General features: G+C 38.6%; 1 pseudogene; it reads right to left on the reverse strand.

Moving 5' to 3' along the window:
* Positions 1-1,739: 1,739 nt before the first annotated feature.
* On the reverse strand, positions 1,740-1,916 carry LOC120094967 (U4 spliceosomal RNA; annotated as a pseudogene).
* Between the last annotated feature and the right edge of the window lie 19,343 nt (positions 1,917-21,259).

Consider the following 21,259-nt stretch of genomic DNA (forward strand, 5'->3'; position numbering starts at 1 on the left):
CAAGAAGTCATCTTTTCAGGAAGAGCAAGCAAGCCATTTTTAAATTAAAGTCTCGGGTGAAGAATTGTTCTTTTCACTTGGGGTTGAATGAGTTGTGACCTTTAACAGTGTGCTATCTAAAGATCTGGGCTCACAACACAGCATGTGGCTGTTCTTAATGGTACTCTGCTCAGGCTATATGTCCCAGATTGTTAATGAGGGCTAAAGATGTTCTGTTTTTTCCTTGTGTTCACTTCTACGGTATATTTTTCAGTTGTTGAAGTTTTGAGATATTGTATGATCCTTATTTCCAGTTTAAGCCTTATCTAAGGTAATTAGGGCTTCATTAAAAGTTACGAAAAAAATTTGTCCGCATAATGAGTCTCGAGTAAGTTCAGGCTGTTCTATGGCCTAGATAAACATCACTCAAACATTTCCTATACAGGTGTAATGATACTTTTTCTTTCTCTGTATTTTGATGGTAGAAAGTGACATGCTCATCTCAGGCCACAGCTTATCCATAAACAGACATGTGGTTCACTTCCTCTAATAGTTCTCAAATCCTCCACAATTCTGTGGTCCCCATTTCCTTTAATTTCCAAATAAAGCAACAGGTTTCATGTCATATAGTATCCGAACAAAGTCCAAGAATGGAGTCTTATGAAGGGAATTCTGAATACTTGTGGGAAAACTCCAAGAATACAAGGCAATAGTCTAGTGATTTCACTTTCTTCAAAAACATAGGAATGGTTTTGGAATATGCTTTTTGCATTCCTCCCAGGAGTAGTGGGTCGGCATGAACTTACTTCAGATTATTCATCACAACTGTCTCTTGTTGTTTGTTTATATGCCTCTATGGAAAAAGCACATTTTTGCCATGTGTGGTTGGTCTTTGTGATTCTACCCTTTATCCCGGGACTCTTCTTAACCCTCAGAGTATAAATTGTCTAATTATCTGAGTAAAGTTGGCTTTTGCACTAGACTTTAAGTCCACCTCATTTTTAGGTCCTACTCTCCCAGGTTCACACTGCTAACTAGAGCTGTAAGCAATATAGAAATATAGAAAACACAAAGTGCTCTCTCTGCCTTTCTTTGTACTTCTTGGATGGTATTCGATTTTCTATTATTTTTCTTGCATATCTTTTCCAGAACTGTTCTTGAGTCTCTCAAGGATTTTTCTTACTTTCCCAACAACAATGGCTCTTCATCTTCATCGTGTTGGCTACTTTTTTGTCTGGAGATTTGTGTATTAAACAAAAACTTCAGCACAGGAAGAAAATTAAATCAGCCTTCTAAAATCCAGCATTTATTTCTTTCCCTCAAAGTATTTTCCTTTAAGATTAGGCTGCTGCCATTTGCAGGGGTCCCCCTAGAGTCTTACTAACCCCATTTTAAAAGATTTCCTTATAATCTTATCCGTTCTCACACACTTTCCTATCCAATCACAAAACAACCAAAACTTCATTTTTCATGAAATGAATCATATTGTAAGTTGACTTTTTACCAAAGTTGTTAAAGTATTGTTTTTAACAAAACAATTTGATATAGTTCAAAATACAATTTTATGTCTGTCAGTCCAGTTCATTCACTTTCAAACAAATTCCCCAGAATTGGATCATCAAAATTAAAAGCAATGTGTATAGAAATATGGAAATCAGGTTAAAGACAACATTCACTTTTATAGGGCTATTTTAAAACTTCATATCATATTAACATAATTATAAATTTAAAATGGTTTATAAATATGGTCTATTATATTGTTATAGGAATATTGTTGAAAAATTAATTATATCAGTTCAACAGAAAAGTACGCATGGGCACAATAGTCATTCCTAGTTCCCTCAGCTGCCTATTGGGGAATATCGCTTTATTTTAATTAGCAATAATCCCGCCTCGGATAAATCTCATTGGCTACAATACTGCCACTGCACAAAGCTTATCGCTTTATTTTAATTAAAACTTTTTTAAAAAAATTAAAATGTAGTCCCATCCTTTCTCCTTTCCATTTCTTCCCTCCAACACCTCCCACATGCCCCTTAAATTCATGGCTTTTGGCTTTTTTTTTCCATCTTTATTAACTTGAGTATTACTTATTTACATTTCGATTGTTATTCCCCTTCCCGGTTTCCTGGCCAACATCCCCCTAACCCTTCCCCTCCCCTTCTATATGGGCTTCCCCTCCTCATCCTCCCCCCATCACTACCCTCCCCCCAACAATCACATTCACTGGGGGTTCAGTCTTGGCAGGACCAAGGGCTTCCCCTTCCACGGGTGCGCTTACTAGGCTATTCATTGCTACCTATGAGGTTGGAGCCCAGGGTCAGTCCATGTATAGTCTTTGGGTAGTGACTTAGTCCCTGGAAGCTCTGGTTGGTTGGCATTGTTGTTCATATGGGGTCTCAAGCCCCTTCAAGCTCTTTCAGCCCTTTCTCTGATTCCTTCAACGGGGGTCCCATTCTCAGTTCAGTGGTTTGCTGCTGGCATTCGCCTATATATTTGCTATATTCTGGCTGTGTCTCTCAGGAGAGATCTACATCCAGTTCCTGTCGGCCTGCACTTCTTTGCTTCATCCATCTTATCTAGTTTGGTGGCTGTATATGCATGGACCACATGTGGGGCAGGCTCTGAATGGGTGTTCTTTCTGCCTCTGTTCTAAACTTTGCCTCCCTATTCCCTGCCAAGTGTATTCTTGTTCCCCTTTTAAAGAAGGAGTGAAGCATTCGAAGTTTGGTCATCCTTCTTGAGTTTCATGTGTTCTGTGCATCTAGGGTAATTCGAGCATTGGGCTAATATCCACTTATCAATGAGTGCATACCATGTGTGTTTTTCTGTGTTTGGGTTACCTCACTCAGGATGATATTTTCCAGTTCCAACCATTTGCCTACGAATTTTATAAAGTCATTGTTTTTGATAGCTGATTAGTATTCCATTGTGTAGACGTACCACATTTTCTGTATCCATTCCTCTGTTGAAGGGCATCTGAGTTCTTTCCAGCTTCTGGCTATTATAAATAAGGCTGCTATGAACATAGTGGAGCATGTGTCTTTTTTATATGTTGGGGCATCTTTTGGGTATATGCCCAAGAGAGGTATAGCTGGGTCCTCAGGTAGTTCAATGTCCAATTTTCTGAGGAACCTCCAGACTGATTTCCAGAATGGTTGTACCAGTCTGCAATCCCACCAACAATGGAGGAGTGTTCCTCTTTCTCCACATCCTTGCCAGCATTTGCTGTCACCAGAATTTTTGATCTTAGTCATTTTCACTGGTGTGAGGTGAGATCTCAGGGTTGTTTTGATTTGCATTTCCGTTATGACTAAAGATGTTGAACATGTCTGTAGGTGTTTCTCAGCCATTTGGCATTCCTCAGCTGTGAATTCTTTGTTTAGCTCTTAACCCCATTTTTTAATAGGGTTATTTGTCTCCCTGAGGTCTAACTTCTTGAGTTCTTTGTATATTTTGGATATAAGGCCTCTATCTGTTGTAGGATTGGTAAAGATCTTTTCCCAATCTGTTGGTTGCCGTTTTGTCCTAACCACAGTGTCCTTTGCCTTACAGAAGCTTTGCAGTTTTATGAGATCCCATTTGTCGATTCTTGATCTTAGAGCATAGGCCATTGGTGTTTTGTTCAGGAAATTTTCTCCAGTGCCCATGTGTTCGAGATGCTTCCCCACTTTTTCTTCTATTAGTTTGAGTGTATCTGGTTTGATGTGGAGGTCCTTGATCCACTTGGACTTAAGCTTTGTACAGGGTTATAAGCATGGATCGATCTGCATTCTTCTACATGCTGACCTCCAGTTGAACGAGCACCATTTGCTGAAAATGCTATCTTTTTTCCATTGGGTGGTTTTGGCTCCTTTGTCAAAAATCAAGTGCCCATAGCTGTGTGGGTTCATTTCTGGGTCTTCAATTCTTTTCCACTGTTCTATATGTCTGTCTCTGTACCTATACCATGCAGATTTTATCACTATTGCTCTGTAATACTGCTTGAGTTCAGGGATAGTGATCCCCCCTGAAGTCCTTTTATTGTTGAGGATAGTTTTAGCTATCCTGGGTTTTTTGTTATTCCAGATGAATTTGCAAATTGTTCTGTCTAACTCCCCGAATTCTGGCTTATTTTTAAAGACAATTTTGTATATGTTTCTAAATATAATCTACTCAGTCTGATGTTTTCTCCTTTATATACCTATGGTAAATATCAACAGCAATGACTAAAACTAAATCAATTAAAATGACAGTCCATAATAAAACTTACGTGAATGTTTTCGTGCTTTTACTACATCTTATTATACCTCAACTTTCAAACCTTACCTTAAAATATTTTTCTTTCCTCTTTAGTGAGAGCTGCCACCTTGACAGATTAAGAAGTGATTTTACAGATTCTTCACATATACAAATCGTTAGCATCAATTACCCTTACATTATGGGGACATTACTAAGAAAATAAAGGTTACTGACCACAATCATTATGATGTAGTGTTCCTATGATGGTCAATCCATAATCAAGATAGCTACTAAATGGCTTAAGCCTCATCCCAATATATCACAGGTCTTTTAGACAAAGGGCTCATTCATATATCACCTGAAAGTAAGAGAGATAGATTTTATTATGCTCCTTAAGAATGATGCACAAGTTAATATGGATGAACTCTTTATTTGTGGAATTTTCTTGTTGATAGTTTCAGACCACTGTTGGCCACAAATAATTAAAATTGCAGAAAGCTAAAGAGAAGCTAAGGGGAAAGACTATTGTCAGCATTGATAGCAATATGGTCTTGGTGAAGTTCCCAAGTCCTCATGAGTAACTCTTTGTGAATTTGGTGACAGTTACCAAACCCACCAGATAGTCCATTTGGTTTCAGTGCAATGAGTAATTTTATCTTCTTTTGAGTCTGGGTTTTTGCTTTCTTTTGACAAATGGGAATTCTTATTTACCCTGTAGTATCTCAAGAAACAAATCTCAATCTGCAAGTTAGTCCACGTGAGCGCTGGAATCACAGGACAGACCCCAGATCCCACCTTCCATACAGCCCTGGTATCTTGGTTTCTGAATCCCACTAATTATTGTTTATCGGTCAGCTTAGTGCATTTGTAGTCTAGGCAGAATTCACAAGCATTCTTAAGCAGTTCATCCCTTCAGGTGTCAGACAATATTTTCATTTTGTACTCACTTAGCATTGATTCCTACTGATTTCCAATAAGTTTTCAGATTGAAGTCCAAGTTCCTGATCACTGCTTAGCAAAATATGATCTGCCTTCTATGCTTCTATTCCTCACTGTGGCCAGCTCACCCAGTCACCCTGACTTAATATACTCTTCTATGACCCCACGTGCTCATGCTAGCTCTTCTTCTCTGTATTCACTTTCTTTACCCAGGCTGACTCTGCTTCATTTCCAGCATCTGCTCATTATTCTTGACTGGTAACTATTACATGTATATCAATGTAATTCTTGTATAGTCTGTGTTCTTGATTAGTAGCTATTAATGTGTAGCAATGCAATTCATGTACAGTCTGCGTTCTTAAAGACTGAACTATCTGAAAGCAAAGGAAATGCCTTTTCTATTTCTGTTTCCTGGGCTAATAAGAAAAAAATAGTATTTAGTTTTTTAATAAATATTTTAAATCAATTAGAACATAGTGAGAGGTTGGGCCTTTGATGTACTGACCAAACAAGATGTTCAAGGGATTCACAACAGATGAGACAGGCCATAAACAAATTTCCTTTATTTTTATCATTTTTTGAGAACTTTCTGTAATGTATTTTAATTAACCACCCTCCATCTCCCTACCCCTCCTAGGTCCTTCCCATTTTCTCAACCTATCCTACAATTAAGAAGTTAGTAAGACAGTTAAACATCCACATTCAGGGCAGATTGTTCATAAGAGACAAAAAGTAGCTTCAATTCAATCTTAAATTTGTGGAGAAACAGAGAAGTGCAATGTAGCATGTACCATAGGTTTAGAAACTTCCTCAGCATCGCTTCTCAGCCTTTCGGCTAAGATCAAGTGCAGAAACTTCCCCAGCTATAAAAGGAAAAGGGCTCTGACATTTGTAACAAAACAAATGGCTCTTGAAGACTTAATGCTCAGTCTAATAAGATGGTCATAAACAAAAACATTTACACTTTCCTACTATTATGAATTGCCTGTCATAGCCTATTCACGGAGATAGAAAGCACAGTGGTGACAGACAGGGGTGAGGGGAAGAGAGATGAGGGATTTTATGGGTATAGCATGCTGTTCTAAAACGATGTAAGTCTTCTGGATACTGGCTCCCCAGCAGTGTAGATGTGCTGAATTAATCTGGTAAGATGTTCAAGATTCTGAATTTCATGTTTTCTAAATTTTACTACAGTTAAAATAAGAAGTTAATGAGAACAACCCTAGGATTAGAGAAGGAAAGACACGGCTGCCTCATGTAACTCAGGGTATCACGAGGAATCTGAAAGGCATACAGTGGAAAGACAGTTCTACATTTGCTGCTTGATGCAGAATAGAGCAAACTATCCAGGAAATGAATGCATGAATCGAAAGGCAGCTTCATCTTATTGAATGAACTTGCTGTGAGCTCGTGTAAATGACAGCTGTGCTCTTGGAAATAATGAGCTTGGCTCCTAGATCTCTAAAATTATGTCCTTTAGTGGATTTCCAGTAGAGATAATGGCAAGATTTTAGAGATTTCCTCTTACAAATTAATTTGAATTACTAGGACATAATAAAGGTCTCTGGGTATTTCTGTGTATGAGTGGAAGTTCCTGCTGAATAGACAGCTCTCAGCACCAAAGAAACAAATGGAAAGGCGCTGACATATGTAATTGAGCTCCTGCATGGAGAATATTAAAGGATGATTAGCAATGTGTATCAGGAACTTCCTTAAAGATGGGCCTTGCAAATGCAAATCAACATCAGTGTTCAAATATGAAAATTATAACTCAGATCAGTACAAATACTCCAGATCCACAGCTGGGACCTTCATTTAAATCATCTCTGAATTTGAGCTCATATATATATATATATATATATATATATATATATATATATAGAGAGAGAGAGAGAGAGAGAGACTTGATTCTGTAATTCTTTGTCTAATAGAATGGGTATAATTAATTCTTTATCACATCATGGTGATTTGCTTTGCCACAGTATGTTTTTGTTAACATTGAGCAAAATGTTGAAGTGGCAGTTACTATCATACAGTTCAGGTGGACCTGCTTGGGGTCTTATAAGGCTGAAATTAGAATGCCAGTCAACATGAGGACCCAAGTTTTGTTTTGAGGACCCAAGAAGAATTCATTTGTAAGCTGAATCAGGTTGTCCGAATTTTGTTTCATAATGAGGCTCTTGTTTGTTGAGTGACTGTTAGGGTTGCTGTCTTCTCCTAGAGACCATTCTTGGGTGGTGCTCACACGACTCCATCCCATCTACCTTTAATGTAGTGAAGATGCAGCACTTCTCAAACTGAAGGAGGAGTGGTGGCTAACCCATTTTCATTTTCCCATTCCCCTCCCCCCCCCCCTTTCCTGCTCACCTTGGTGAATGGTAAGAGCAGGAACCGGATTAACTGGATAGCCAGCAATGGGATCTAATACAATTTTGAGGTGTACCCTGCTATACCACCAGCTCCTCTCCGGGAGGTGCATCTTTCGTCCTGAAAGACCTCATTTTCCCCTCTGCTGAGCACAGTCTTTTTCTCTGTGCTTATACCCTGATTCCCAAAAGGGAGATTTCCATTTCATTCCAACACTCATTCCAAGTTGTATCACACTGACTAGTCACTGTGTCAGGAGCGGAAAGACAAAATAATCAAGAATTTTGTTTTTCAGAATAGGCCAGGTGTCTGTTCCAGTGTTCACTGTCCGCTCCCTGAGGGAACCCTTCAGGCTTGTTTCTTTCCTTTTCTTCCCCTGATTAGCCCATCATGTTCCTGGCAAAAAGTAATAGGGGTAGGATAAGTGAAATTTCATAAGCCGGTGCTACACTCTGGGTTATTTGTACTCTATGAATGCTTCTTGGGCTGTGAAATAATTTACTGATGAATACGAAATAGAAACACCTTGCATGAAATCCTATCAGTATGATATTAAGCATTATCAGGTCTCAGGAACCAAAATTTTCTGCTCTAGGCGATTTATTTTCTTATTGTCAATCAGAATGGTTGCTCAAGAAAACCAACTCCAGTATGAGTGTTTAGATTTTAAAACATCCCACTAAGTTTATTCAACTATCCCTATCAAGCTCAATAATTTCAAATAAAGGAAAGGAAGAACTGTTACCTTTATTGAGTGGTTACTCTGTGCTACATCTATGATGGATTGTACGCAGCAGTGATTAACCCCCACTGGCCAATCTTGCATCTGTGTCATATTAAGGGAAGAAAAAGTACTCACCCTTGAAGTCATTTAACTAGAAGTGAGTCCAGATTTGAATTCTCTGCTCCCTGTGCCTTCCATCCTGTCTGTCTGTTATGTGAGTCTGAATCTGTTTGTGCTTAATAAATGCTGTCTTGTAAAGCTGTCTATCCCTGTGTGTTACTGTATGTGTAATCCTGTCTTCAGTGTAGTGTAGTGTAGTGTGTGTGTGTGTGTGTGTGTGTGTGTGTTTTGTACCTTCATGTGTCACTCATAAAGTGCTTCACCCCAAAAGAATAGGATATATCTTTAAGAGAGTTTTTTTTAATTTTTATTAGATATATTTCTTTACTTACATTTCTAATGTTATTCCCCTTCCCGTTTTTCTGTCCATAAACCTCCATCCCCTCCCCTCCCCCTCAAAGATTAAGCTGCTGGTTACAACTGATCCCAGCTGACTCAGCAGCAACCACTATATTTTTATTTTTATTTGTATAGTATATTTTAGGTTTCTTTGGACCTCTGCATTTTTTGCTTCCAGCAAATGATACACACGATCTAGATCAGGGCATGGGAGAATCTATAACTTAAAAGTGTAGCTATGCTTTTGCTTAGGTTGTAAAAGTTAATTACCACAGCTATCCAAGGTTGGCTGTTATATTGTTCTAAAGGTAGGTCTATCCTGGGTAGACAGTAGGATATGGTCTTAAGTGATCCCAAGGTGCATTGTTAATTAACTCTGGCTGTGAGGTCCTGTACAAGTTCCAATCGCTTAGAATATAAGTTTTTGTCAGAGTATTTTATCGATACTGTGGAGATTTGAAAAAGTTTGGCCCACATAGAAACATGTATTTGAATGTTTGGTCCATAGAAAATGGAGGTGTAACCTTGTTGGAGGAGGTGTGGTGTTGCTGGAGGAAATGTATCACTGTGGAGGCAGGCTTTGAGGTCTTAACTGTTTAATACACCAAATGTGAAACACATCCAATCTCCTCCTTGTTGCCTGTGGATTAACACGTAGAATTCTTAGCTCCATCTCCAGCACCATGCCTTCCTGGATGCTGCCGTGCTGCCCGCCATGATGACACTGGCATTAAACCTCTGAAACTGTAAGCCAGTCCCAGTTAATTGCTTTCTTTTATAAGAATTTTCATAGTCATGGTGTCTCTTCACAGTAACGAACATTGTAAGTAAGACAGCTAAAAAACACCATATTGGATGTTTTTATTTCTCTCAATGTCCCTGTTTTACTGGAGAAGCAACAGGAGTGAAGAGAATAAACAACTTGCCAAGTTCAAATTAAAATCAACATCCAAGGCACAAGCTTTCCCTATAGCCTGCTGAAGGGAGTTTTCCAAAGTATTGCCTTGGTAAAGGTGATTCTGCTATGAAATCCCATGTTAATAAAGTAATCATGTTATGAGACAATACAAAAACATTTATAATTATTTAACAGCATTTCTTTTTCAGGAGCTGTGCTGGGTAGTTTCACATTGCAAGCTAGATTTATGTCAACTTGAAACAAATAGTTATTGAGAGGGAACTTCAGTTGCGAAAATGCCTCCATAAGATCAGGCCAGCCTACAGAACATTTTCCCAAATAGTGATTGATGGGGTGGAGGTGGGGGTAGTCCAGACCATTGTAGGTGGTGCCATCCCTGGTCTGGTGGTCCTGGATTCTTTAGCAGGCTGAGCAAGGTTTGTGGAGTGGGCTACACACCTCCATGGGCTCTGCGTCAGAACCTGGCTTCCTTCAGTGATGGACTACAATGTAGAAGTGTAAATCCAATAAACTCCTTTCTCTCCAATTTGATTTTTGGTTATGGTGTTTAACTAAGACACAATCCAGCTCTTACTTCTTTTCAATAAGAAGCAGGAAGTACAAGTTTGAGAAAGAAACAGTCATCGCTGACTCCCCTTCACCAAAATGTGCAAAGGCCACATACAGACACCTTCAACTTCGATACATGAAAATTTACACACCATTGTCAGATTAGTTAGTTTAAGCATCTATTTGAAAATATCAAATACTAACAAACAAAGAATATTAATTACAGGGTCACAGAATTTATCATCTCAATAAGCTGGAATATCTGAGTCCTTCTCTTATAAACTATTAAGAGTGAGTTCTGAGAATGTGAGTTAGAAAATGATCCAAAACTTGTATTCATAAAGTCAATATGGTTGAGTTAAATCTTAATCCCACTAAAGAATTCATTTTGCTCTCCGTGTGCTTTCTTGCCATCTCCTAGATGAATCTGTAAGACCTTTCTTGCTATGTGTTAGGCTATTTGATTTCCTTAGCATTATTAAATAAGTAGAATGGGAGTGTCTTTAAAACCCGTAAGTGTCCTTCAATTGGGAAGCCTATTGTTTAGCAAGGTCTGAAATCTACATGAATATACTTCTATTTTAATAGCTACTATCGAGGTGAATAGTTTTAATTATAATACAGATTGTCTTTCAGTTTATTTCAGCCCATCAAGCATTATTTTGCACATCTATTGTACTTAGTGCACTTGGATGATGGCTAGAGATGTTCAGACAAACAAAACAGTGTCTGCTAAGCTTCTGTTGTGTGACAGATGGATAAGCAGATGGCTCTCACTTGCAGGGAGAGACCAGGGTGGGGAGGGCACATAGAAATAAGAACACACAGGTGCCAGACTTCCTAGAAAATTCAGTCCAGATTCCTACCTCACAGTTGCTCATAGTTGCCCCTCATGGTGGCCATTGCCCCTGATAAAAATGCAGAAATATGACACGTTGAACTTCTTTCTATATATTATTTCCATGTTCTGTGTTCTCTAAATATCTTGGTTTATTTAACTTCTAAGAAGAAAGAGAAAAGAGAAGTTTTTTTTTCAGTAATTTATCATTTAAAGGAAAATTTTTTATGTATTTTGAACATTTGAGAGTATTTCAGATTAGAGTTCTGATATTTCCTTAGAATGATTAGCTCTGGTAAGTCTGTATGACATGGTATTTGAGGCACATTTCTTTTTTTTTCCATCTTTATTAATTTGAGTATTTCTTTTTTTCCCCATCTTTATTAACTTGAGTATTTCTAATTTACATTTCAATTGTTATTCCCCTTCCCGGTTTCCTGGCCAACATCCCCCTAACTCCCCCTCTCCCCTTCTGTATGGGTGTTCCCCTCCTCATCCTCCCCCCATTACCACCCTCCCCCCAACAATCACGTTCACTGGGGGTTCAGTCTTGGCAGGACCAAGGGCTTCCCCTTCCACTGGTGCTCTTACTAGGCTATTCATTGCTACCTATGAGGTTGGAGTCCAGGGTCAGTCCATGTATAGTCTTTAGGTAGTGGCTTAGTCCCTGGAAGCTCTGGTTGCTTGGCATTGTTGTTCATATGGGGTCTCGAACCCCTTCAAGCTCTTCCAGTCCTTTCTCTGATTCCTTCAACAGGGGTCCCATTCTCAGTTCAGTGGTTTGCTGCGACATTCTTCTCTGTGTTTGCTGTATCTGGCTGTGTCTCTCAGGAGCGATCTACATCCAGTTCCTGTTGACCTGCACTTCTTTGCTTCATCCATCTTATCTAATTAGGTGGCTGTATATGTATGGGCCACATGTGGGGCAGACTCTGAATGGGTGTTCCTTCTGTGAGGCACATTTCTGATGGGTTTATGATGCTGCTTTTCAGAGTGCTACTTTCAGGAAATCATTTTAATTTGTTCAATTTTTGTTCTTCAATAACAGGATATTCATGTCTTAAAGTAGATACATTTTAAAATTTTGAAACCAATCGATAGTGAGCACTAAGAAGAAAAAGTCATTGAGAGGGTAGAGACATAAAAATTTAATAAGCAGAGAAAATATTTGGAAGCTGTCGCTGTGACACAATACTGTAGAAAATCAATTTCTAAGTAGAAGCGCTTTAACTCAGTGTCTCGGAGTTTTGAAGAATTGGTTGGGTCTGTTGCTTTGGACCTTTGGCAGCACAGTATATCCTGACATGTGATGGTAACTTCACGGTAAGCAGAAAGTACCATCAAGGGGAAAGGAGCCAGGGTCTAAATATCATCTTCAAAGACATTCTCCTATAATCTAACTTCTTTGTATGGGTCCTTCTCCTTGAAAGTGCCATCCATCATCAATGGTCTTACAGGCTGGCAACAGAACACATTGCCCGGGTGAGACATTGTGAATCAGAACTCAGACACTGACCTTAAAGACGTTTGACTAATGCTACTGCTTTGTTGGACATCTTCTGAGAAACATGCTAAGAGTGGATAGGAAGGTGGAGTGATTGGTGAGTCACAACAGTGGACGCTTAGTCATCTTAGAAAGGCATTTAACTGCATTACTAACAAGAGATATAAAACAAAACAACATTTCATACTTTGTTAAAAATTTGCCTTTATTAGAAAAAATCCAAAGCCTCGATAACATTGACTATTGGAGAAGACATAGTTTTGCTTGTATGTTTCTGTTGTTGTCATTGTATAATGGTGAGCTACTAGGGTAGTTGACAGTTATGTAGTACATGAATTTTTTTTTAATCACTAGGTAACACTAGTTATTACAATACTTAATAGGTTGGGAGAAGAGCTGTATGTTTACTTGGTTTATAATTCTATGCTTCAGTTTAGGGTGTGCCCATCTGGGAAGTTGATCCAATTTTGCCTAGATGTTCATATGTCCTTAAGATTAACCTTGCTAACCTATCTGTGAGGCTGGGACATTATCTGCAGCCAGACTGAGTGTGTTCTCCTGGTGGTGGTAATGACTTTGAGCTGTCAGAAGTAGGCAAGACCTTTTGATGCCTAGGATTAGACCTGTACACATTCTGTTCAGAGCAAGTAAATTGAACAGCCTTGGTGCAAAAGGGGAGATGGTACCCCTTTAACCAACAACCCAATCAGATGTATAATGCAATCTCAATATTAGAAGCTTCATTTGGTGACAGATGGCTAGTTGGGTCTGTTTCCCCATTATTTGGTAGTTTCTTTTAGATCATCATATATATATAGTTTTGGAAACTTTATATCTTTTGGAAGTGTCTACTACATTAGATTTCCATAGTACCCCCAAAACTCCTCAAGTTTAGCTGTGTGTATCACCATATTCCTTCCCCATTTGTCCCCTTCTCTTTCACTCCTCACTCGATCCTTTAGTTCCAGACCTCACATTCATCTTGAATATCTATTTATTTCCTTCCTAACAAGATCTATCTACTCCTTCTAGTCCATTGTCCTTTACCTGCCCTCTGTGATTTTACGGATTGTCCTTGCTTTTCACAGACTTCACAGCTAATATTCACATGCCATATATATATATATATATATATATATATATATATTTGGATCTGGAATACTTCACTTAGGATGATTTTTTTTCCAAGTCCCATCTATTTACCTGCAAATTCCATGATATCATTTTTTAAACAGAGGAGTAGTGCTTGATTATGTAAATGTACCACAGTTTCCTAATCTAGTTTTCGGTTGAGGGACAGCTGGGTATTTTTTCCAATTTATGTATATTATAATTCGAGTAGAAATGAACATAGTTGAGCAAGTGTCTCTATGCTTAGATGCAGCAAGCATCCCTTGGGTATATATCCAATAGTGGTATAGCTGGATCTGGAGGTAGATTAATTCTCTATTTTCTAAGGAAACATCATGTTGACTTCCAGAGTGGCTATGTAAGTTTGCATTCCCACCACAAAGGATGAGTGTTCCTCTTGCTCCACATCCTCACCAGCCTGAGTTGTCACTTTTTTTAAAAAAATCTTACCTATTCTGATGGATGTAAGGTGAAACCTCAAAGTAGTTTTAATTTGCATTTTTCTTGGTAGCTAAGAATGTTGAATGCTTCTTTAAATGTTTCTCAGCCATTTAGGTTTCGTCTTTGGGGGAATTCTCTCTTTAGACATACATCTGATTTTTAAATTGGGTTATTTGTTTCCCTGATTTCTACTTTTTGGAGTGGTTTATATATATTGGATATTAGACCTGTATTGGTTGTGGAGTTGGTAAAAATTCTTTCCTATTCTGTAGGCTGCTGCTTTGTCTGAATGATGGTATCCCCTGCAGTGCAGAAGATTTTTGCAATTTCATGAGCCCGTTTTATTAATTGTTGATCTCAGTGCAGGTGCTAACAGTGTTCTGTTCAGAAAGTCTTTCTTCCCACTTTCTCTGTCAGCTTCAGGGGATCTGGTTTTATGTTGACATCTTTGATTCATCTTCAGTTGTGCTGGGTAATAAGTATGCATCTATTCGTGTTCTTCTACATGTAGACATCTAGTTTGACCAGCACCATTTGATGAAGATGTCTTTTTTCCACTGTGTGTTCTGGCTCCTTTATCAAAAAAGAAATCAGGTGTCCATAGATGTGTAGATTTGTGTCTAGGATTTCAATTCTACTCCACTTATCGGCGTATCTATTTTTGTGCCAGTGCCATGCTGATTTTATGACTGTAACTGTATAATTTAAAATCAGGGATACAGTCACACTTTCATTGTTCACGATAGTTTTAGCTCCCCTAGTTCTTTGTGTTTCTGTGTGAAGCAGAGAATTATTCTCCCATCATTAGTGAAGAAGTGAGTTGGAATTTTGGTGGGGACTGCATTGAATCTGCAGATTGCTTTTGGTAGGATGGCCTTTTTTTTTTTTCTTAAAAGACTTAAAGTTTTTATCATACAAGTCTTTCAATATCTTGGTTAGAGTTACCACAAGATATTTTATATTATTTGAGGTTAATGTAAAATGTTGTTTCCCTGATTTATTTTTACGTCCATTTGTCATTTTCCTATAGGAGGGCTATTGACTTTTTTGAGTTAATATTGTCAGCCACTTTGCCGAAAATATTAGCAAAGAAAAAGTTTCTTGGTGAATTCTTTAGGATCACTTATGTATACCATTGTATCATTTATAAATAAGAGTACTTTGATTTCTTCCTTGCTAATTTGTATCCTTTAATCTCTTTAAGCTGTTTTATTGCTCTAGGTAAGAGTAGTATTTTGATTAGATACAGAGAGAGGGTGGACAAACTTGTTTTGTCAATCATTTTTGTGAAATTGCTTTGAATTTCTCTTCATTTAACTTGATGTTGGCTATAGGCTTGCTGTAGGTTGCCTTTATTATGTTTACGTATGTCTGTTGTGTCCCTGATCTCTCTAAGACTTTTATCACGAAAGGGTATTGTATTTTGTCAAAAGCCATTTATACATTTAATGAGATAATCATGTATTTGTTTTCATGGTTGATTATTTGTTTAGATATGTTAAACTATCCCTATATCTCTGGGATTACTCAATTATAGTGGATGATCCTTTTGTTATGTTTTTTTAATTATTTATATTATATATATTATTCTATGATTTTTCATTTTTATTGGATATTTTATTTATTTACATTTCAAATGTTATTCTCATTCCAGGTTTCCCCTCTACAAGCCCCCTATCCCATCCCCTTCCCCCTGCCTCTATGAGGGTCCTACTCTACCTGCCCACCCACTCCCACCTTACCACCCTGGCATTCCCCTATACTGCAGCATCCAGCCTTCACAGGATCAAGGACCTCCCATCTCATTGATGCAAGATGAGGCCATCCTCTGCTATCTATGCAGCTGGAACCATGGATCCCTCCATGTGTACTCTTTGGTTGGTAGTTTTGTCCCTGGGAGCGCTGGGGGTCTGGTTGGTTGATATTATTGTTCTTCCTATGGGATTGCAAACCCCTTTAACTCCTTCAGTCCTTTCTCTAACTCCTCCATTGGGGACCCTATTCTTAGTGCAATGGATGGCTGCAAGCATCCACCTCTGTATTTGTCAGGCTCTGGCAAAGGCTCTTAGGAGGCAGCTATATCAGGCTCCTGTCAGCAAGCAGTTTTTGGCATCAGCAATGGTGTCTAGGTATGGTGTCTGCATATGGGATGGATCCCCAGATGGGGCATGGGCAGTCTGTGGATGGCCTTTTCTTCAGTCTCTGTTCCAGTCATTTTCCCTGTATTTCTTTTAGACAGGAATAATTCCAGGTTAAAATTTTGGAGATGAATAGGTGGCCCCATCCCTCCTTGCCTAACCTCTGGATATGGTCTCTACAGGTTTCTCCCTCCCCTTTGTTGGTATTTCAGCTAATGTCCTTCCCATTGGGTTCTAGAAGCCTCTTACTTTCCTCGCACCTGGGACTTTCTGGTGGCTACCCCCAGTTCCCCATCCACCATTGCTATATACCTCTGTTCAATTTCATGACCATCTGTATATCACTCCTGTCTCCTCCCATACCTCATCCTGCCCCTCATCCCCCTCCTCCCTTCATCCCAAGTTCCTCCCACCCTGTACCCCTGTGAGTATTTTGTTTCCTCTTCTAAGAAGGACTGAAGTATCTATACTTTAATTTTTCTTCTTGAGCTTCATATGGTGTGAGAGTTGTATATCACAGGTATTCTGAACTTTTTGCCTAATATCCACTTATCAGTGAGTGCATACCATGTGTGTTCTTTTGTGACTGGGTTACCTCACTGAGGATGATATTTTCTAGTTCCATCCATCTACCTAAGAATTTCATGAAGTCATTGTTTTTAATAGCTGAGTAGTACTCCATTGTGTAGATGTACCACATTTTCTGTATCCATTTCTCTGTTGAAGGACATCTGGGTTCTTTCCAGCTTCTGGCTATTATAAATAAGGTTGCTATAAACATAGGGGAGCATGTGTCCTTGTTTTATGTTGGAGCATCTTTTGGGTGTATGGCCAGAAGTGGTATAGCTGAGTCCTTAGGTAGTACTATGTCCAATTTTCTGAGGAACCTCCAGACTGATTTCCAGAGTGGTTGCACCAGCTTGCAATCCCATCAACAATGGAGGAGTGTTTTTTTTCCACATCCTTGCCAGAATCTGTTGTCACCTGAGGTTTTGATCTTAGCCATCTTGAATTCAGTTTGCAAGTATTTTATTGAGAATTTTTACATCTATGCTCATAAAGAAATTTGGCCTGTAATGTTTTTCCTTTTGATCTTTATGTGTTTTCTTTATTGGGGTAACTATGGCCTACGTATTGGGCAATGTTCTTACCATTTCTATTTGGTTGAATAGTTTGAGGAATATTGGCATGTTTTAACTTTTCTTTGAAATTCTGATAGAAATCAATTCTTTGTTCCTTTGTACCATTTGTTTATTTCTATTTTATCGATTTCAGCCCTGAGTTTGAGTATTTCTTCCTGACTACTCTTTTTGACTTTGATTTCTTCTTTTTGTTCTATAGCTTTTGGATATGCTGTTAAGTTACTAATCTGAGATATCTCCATTTTGTGTGTGTGTGTTAATATGTGTGTTTGTGTGTGTGTGTGTGTAGGTACTTAGTTCTATGAACTCAGCCCTCACAATTGCCTTCATTGTGTCCTATATGTTTGGATATTTTGTGCATTAATTTTTCACTTAATTCTAGAAAAATGTGTAATTTATTTCTTAATTTCTTCCTTGACCCATTTTTCATCCAGTAGTAAGTGGCTCCATTTCCATGAGTTTGTAAGCTTTTTATTTTGCATTGGAGACAGGAGTCAGAGTTTGACAACACCATTTTCTACCTCTTATCTGGCTTCACACACAGTTCCAGGATCAGCCTTGTTGACTGATCTCCGTGCTCCAGTCTCACTGCTCCTGTCTGTTTTCTACCTTAAAGTGTGTAACAACCTACTCAGAGACGCCAAAGAGGATGGATCCACACAGCCTACCAACACTGGATGGGTTGCATAAACTATATGATCAGGGTTTATGTGTTCACAAAGTGTCAGTCTTCAAAGTATGTCTTAGTTCACTATGCTTTCTCTCTGCTTCAAATATTATAAATTTTTCATAATAAGCAGGAAAGTAAATAAACTCAATCCCCCCATTTCATGACTAAACAGAAATAAAACTGAGAAATAAAATGAAATTGACAATGGCCTACGCTATCTATTTTGTGTCAGAGGGTAAGATATTTACATTTCAAGTGCTGTAAACAGTTTGGCAGTATTCAAAAAACATTAATCAGAATCCTAGGTTTTTTGGCTGAGGGAGATTTCTTTAAGTCAGCAAGTCTGACAGCATCTCTCTGGAGGTATAAATGTTACAGTAAGGAAATAATTGCATGTTCAGAATAAACAGTTTCCAACTTTCTTTACCCCGAATCTTGTTAAATAAACTACTCTAGTAAAGTTTTGGAAAACAGGCAACGATACAATGGTTCCTCTCTTTTGACAAGTTCTTTTGCTTTCCCTTTGCAATGTCAGCATTTTACAACAAACCCACTGTCTATTGGGAACACACACTAGCATCCAGAAGCTCATATTTTACCTTGAATATGTTAATAAATCTATAGATTACCTAGTAACTTTGATTTTCATGGTGTACGTGTTTCATGACAAACTCTCCTTGTACAACTGCTTCACCAACATTTCTTTCTTTTTTTTTTTATTAACTTGAGTGTTTCTTATTTACATTTCGAGTGTTATTCCCTTTCCCGGTTTCCGGGCAAACATCCCCCTAATCCCTCCCCCTCCCCTACTTTATGGGTGTTCCCCTCCCCATCCTCCCCCCATTGCCACCCTCCCCCCAACAATCACGTTCACTGGGGGTTCAGTCTTAGCAGGACCAAGGGCTTCCCTTTCCACTGTTCACCAACATTTCTAACGTAAGTGATTTGAAACTATCAGAGCCACCACATATTTGGGAAGGAAAATATCTTCTTTCAAAGCTTTCTGTGTTCCTGCCAAAGAGTGAGACCCTGCCTTTACCTCAAATTTGAATGAGAATCTATTTTGAGGGCATGAGTAAAGGTACGTAAATATGTCAGGTCAGTGGGGCAGGATGCATTTCATATTCTCAGCTCATTGAATTACCTTAATCCTTAATCCTTAATCCTTCAAATTAGAGACTTGATGATCCTCTAATTGGATTCCTTATTCACATTGATGGAGTGCCTTCCTCATCCTTATTCACACTCTAAGGGTTTGCCGTCTTTGGCCACTCTTTATCTTAAGAATTTTTTTTCCTGGAGAAATTGCAAATGAGAATCAATGAAAATTTTAGGACTCAAAATATTCTTGCTTACTTATATACTTTCTCTAAATTTTGATTAAAATCTAAAGTTTCTTTTTTCCCTCTTTCTTTTCATCTTGCAGGAACATTCTTATTATGTGTATTTTGTCTTATGGCAGTGGAAGAAGTCAATTAGAATATCATTTCATCACATATATTTTCTATTTTCCACATTATTATAGGTGATGAATTGACTGGATTCCCTACTGTAATATAACATTGCTACAAGGTTAAGTCCATGCTATTCAAAGGTCAGTGTTTGTAAATAAGAACTGGTGAAAAAGGAATATGATTTATTCAATTACCAGCACCTTGGAAGATGGAGGACAAGTCACTTCATTGCTTTTATGAGGTTGCAGAGGGCTTTAATAGTGAAGAAAAACAGTGGAAAAGGAAGGCTGCCTGCAACATGTGGTCTTTGTCATTCAGAAGTTGTCTACTTAATTGAAGTGGAAGTTTCTGGATATGTCAGGTGATACAGACTCATGTGGTGCTTTTCCTAAGACAGACTCACATGGTGTTTAGCTGAGGCAAGACCCATGGGAGGCCACGAGATGTCTGTAGAGAGTATAAATAGGATTCAATGGAGAGTGACAGCATGCTTACACAGTTAGCTTTGCAAGCTAACTTGAATCTTCACCTTTGCTAACCTTCACTTTGTCAAGAGGGGCACAGCAGGGATCTCAGCTGATTTGACAGAGGCCTGGCTATTGCCACTAGATCATGCCACTGCTGCTGATTCATGCTTGGTATCCTGACACTACTGAGCTGGACTGCTGATATCCTAACAAACAGAGATTGGAATCACCCCAAAGAACTACTTTTAAACGGGTCCACATTTCCTTGTTTTATTTACCATCATTTTTCCCATACCTTTGGACAGTGGGCTAGAAGGGGGGTTGAAGTGTTTGAGAACCATTATTAAAAGTAGATTTAAAAATATAAGCCTGCACTTAGTTTCTCTCTTGTCCAAGCATTTGCACCTGCATCTTCAGCTTGTGGTTCATTTACTTTCATAAAAATACATAGATTATTTATTCTGCTAGTAAAAACTCAAAGTGAACCAAATGACCTGTGATAATTAATGCACACAACTAACTCATAAGGAGGGCTTTCAAGGGTTACCAGAAGCTCAGAGTTCTATAAATCTAAAGGTAAAGTATTTAGCAGTTAACATATTAACCACTTAACTGGGGATAGAGAAGAATGGGGCTTTGAACTTTTTAAAGGGGTAGGGAGGGAACATTGAAGAAATCAAGGAAGGTGTTGTGATAGTTAATATTGATTAACAACTTAATCTGATCTAGAATCACAGAGGAGAAAATCCTTTGGGCATGCCTGCGAGGGATTATCCAGATTAGGTTAATTGTGGTGGGAAAAACCCATCCTGAGTTTGGGAAATACCAGTCTGTGTGCTAGGGTCTCAGACTGGATGAAAACAAGTAAGCAGGCTGAGCATAAGCACTCATCAACCCTGCTTCGTCATCATCTATGGTACCTCAGAGTCTGGAGCCCATGACTCCCTGACATGATGGACTGTGCCCTGAAACTGTAAGCCGAAATAAACCTTACTTCCTGGAGTTGCTGTTGTCAAGTTATTTTATCACAGCAACAAAACAACTAACTAATACTGGAGTTGAGTTTGGTGCCAATAAGCGGGGCCATTGCGCTGGTAAACCTGACCAACTAGTCTTTAGGCCTTTGGAACAGGTTTGTAGGAGAAATGTGGAAGAATTTTGAACTTGGACTACAATAGCCTTGGGATGGAGTAAGAAGAGTGTATTGGAGCATCCTTGGGCAAATTTATAAAACCAGAATGCTGAGAGAAATGCTGAAAGTGAGTCTGGCTCTTAAGGTTTCAGAGGTCAGGTAGGTAATTGGGTGAGAAGCCATTT

Source organism: Rattus norvegicus, chromosome 9 (assembly GCF_036323735.1).
Source record: "Rattus norvegicus strain BN/NHsdMcwi chromosome 9, GRCr8, whole genome shotgun sequence".
Classification (NCBI taxonomy): Eukaryota; Metazoa; Chordata; class Mammalia; order Rodentia; family Muridae; genus Rattus; species Rattus norvegicus.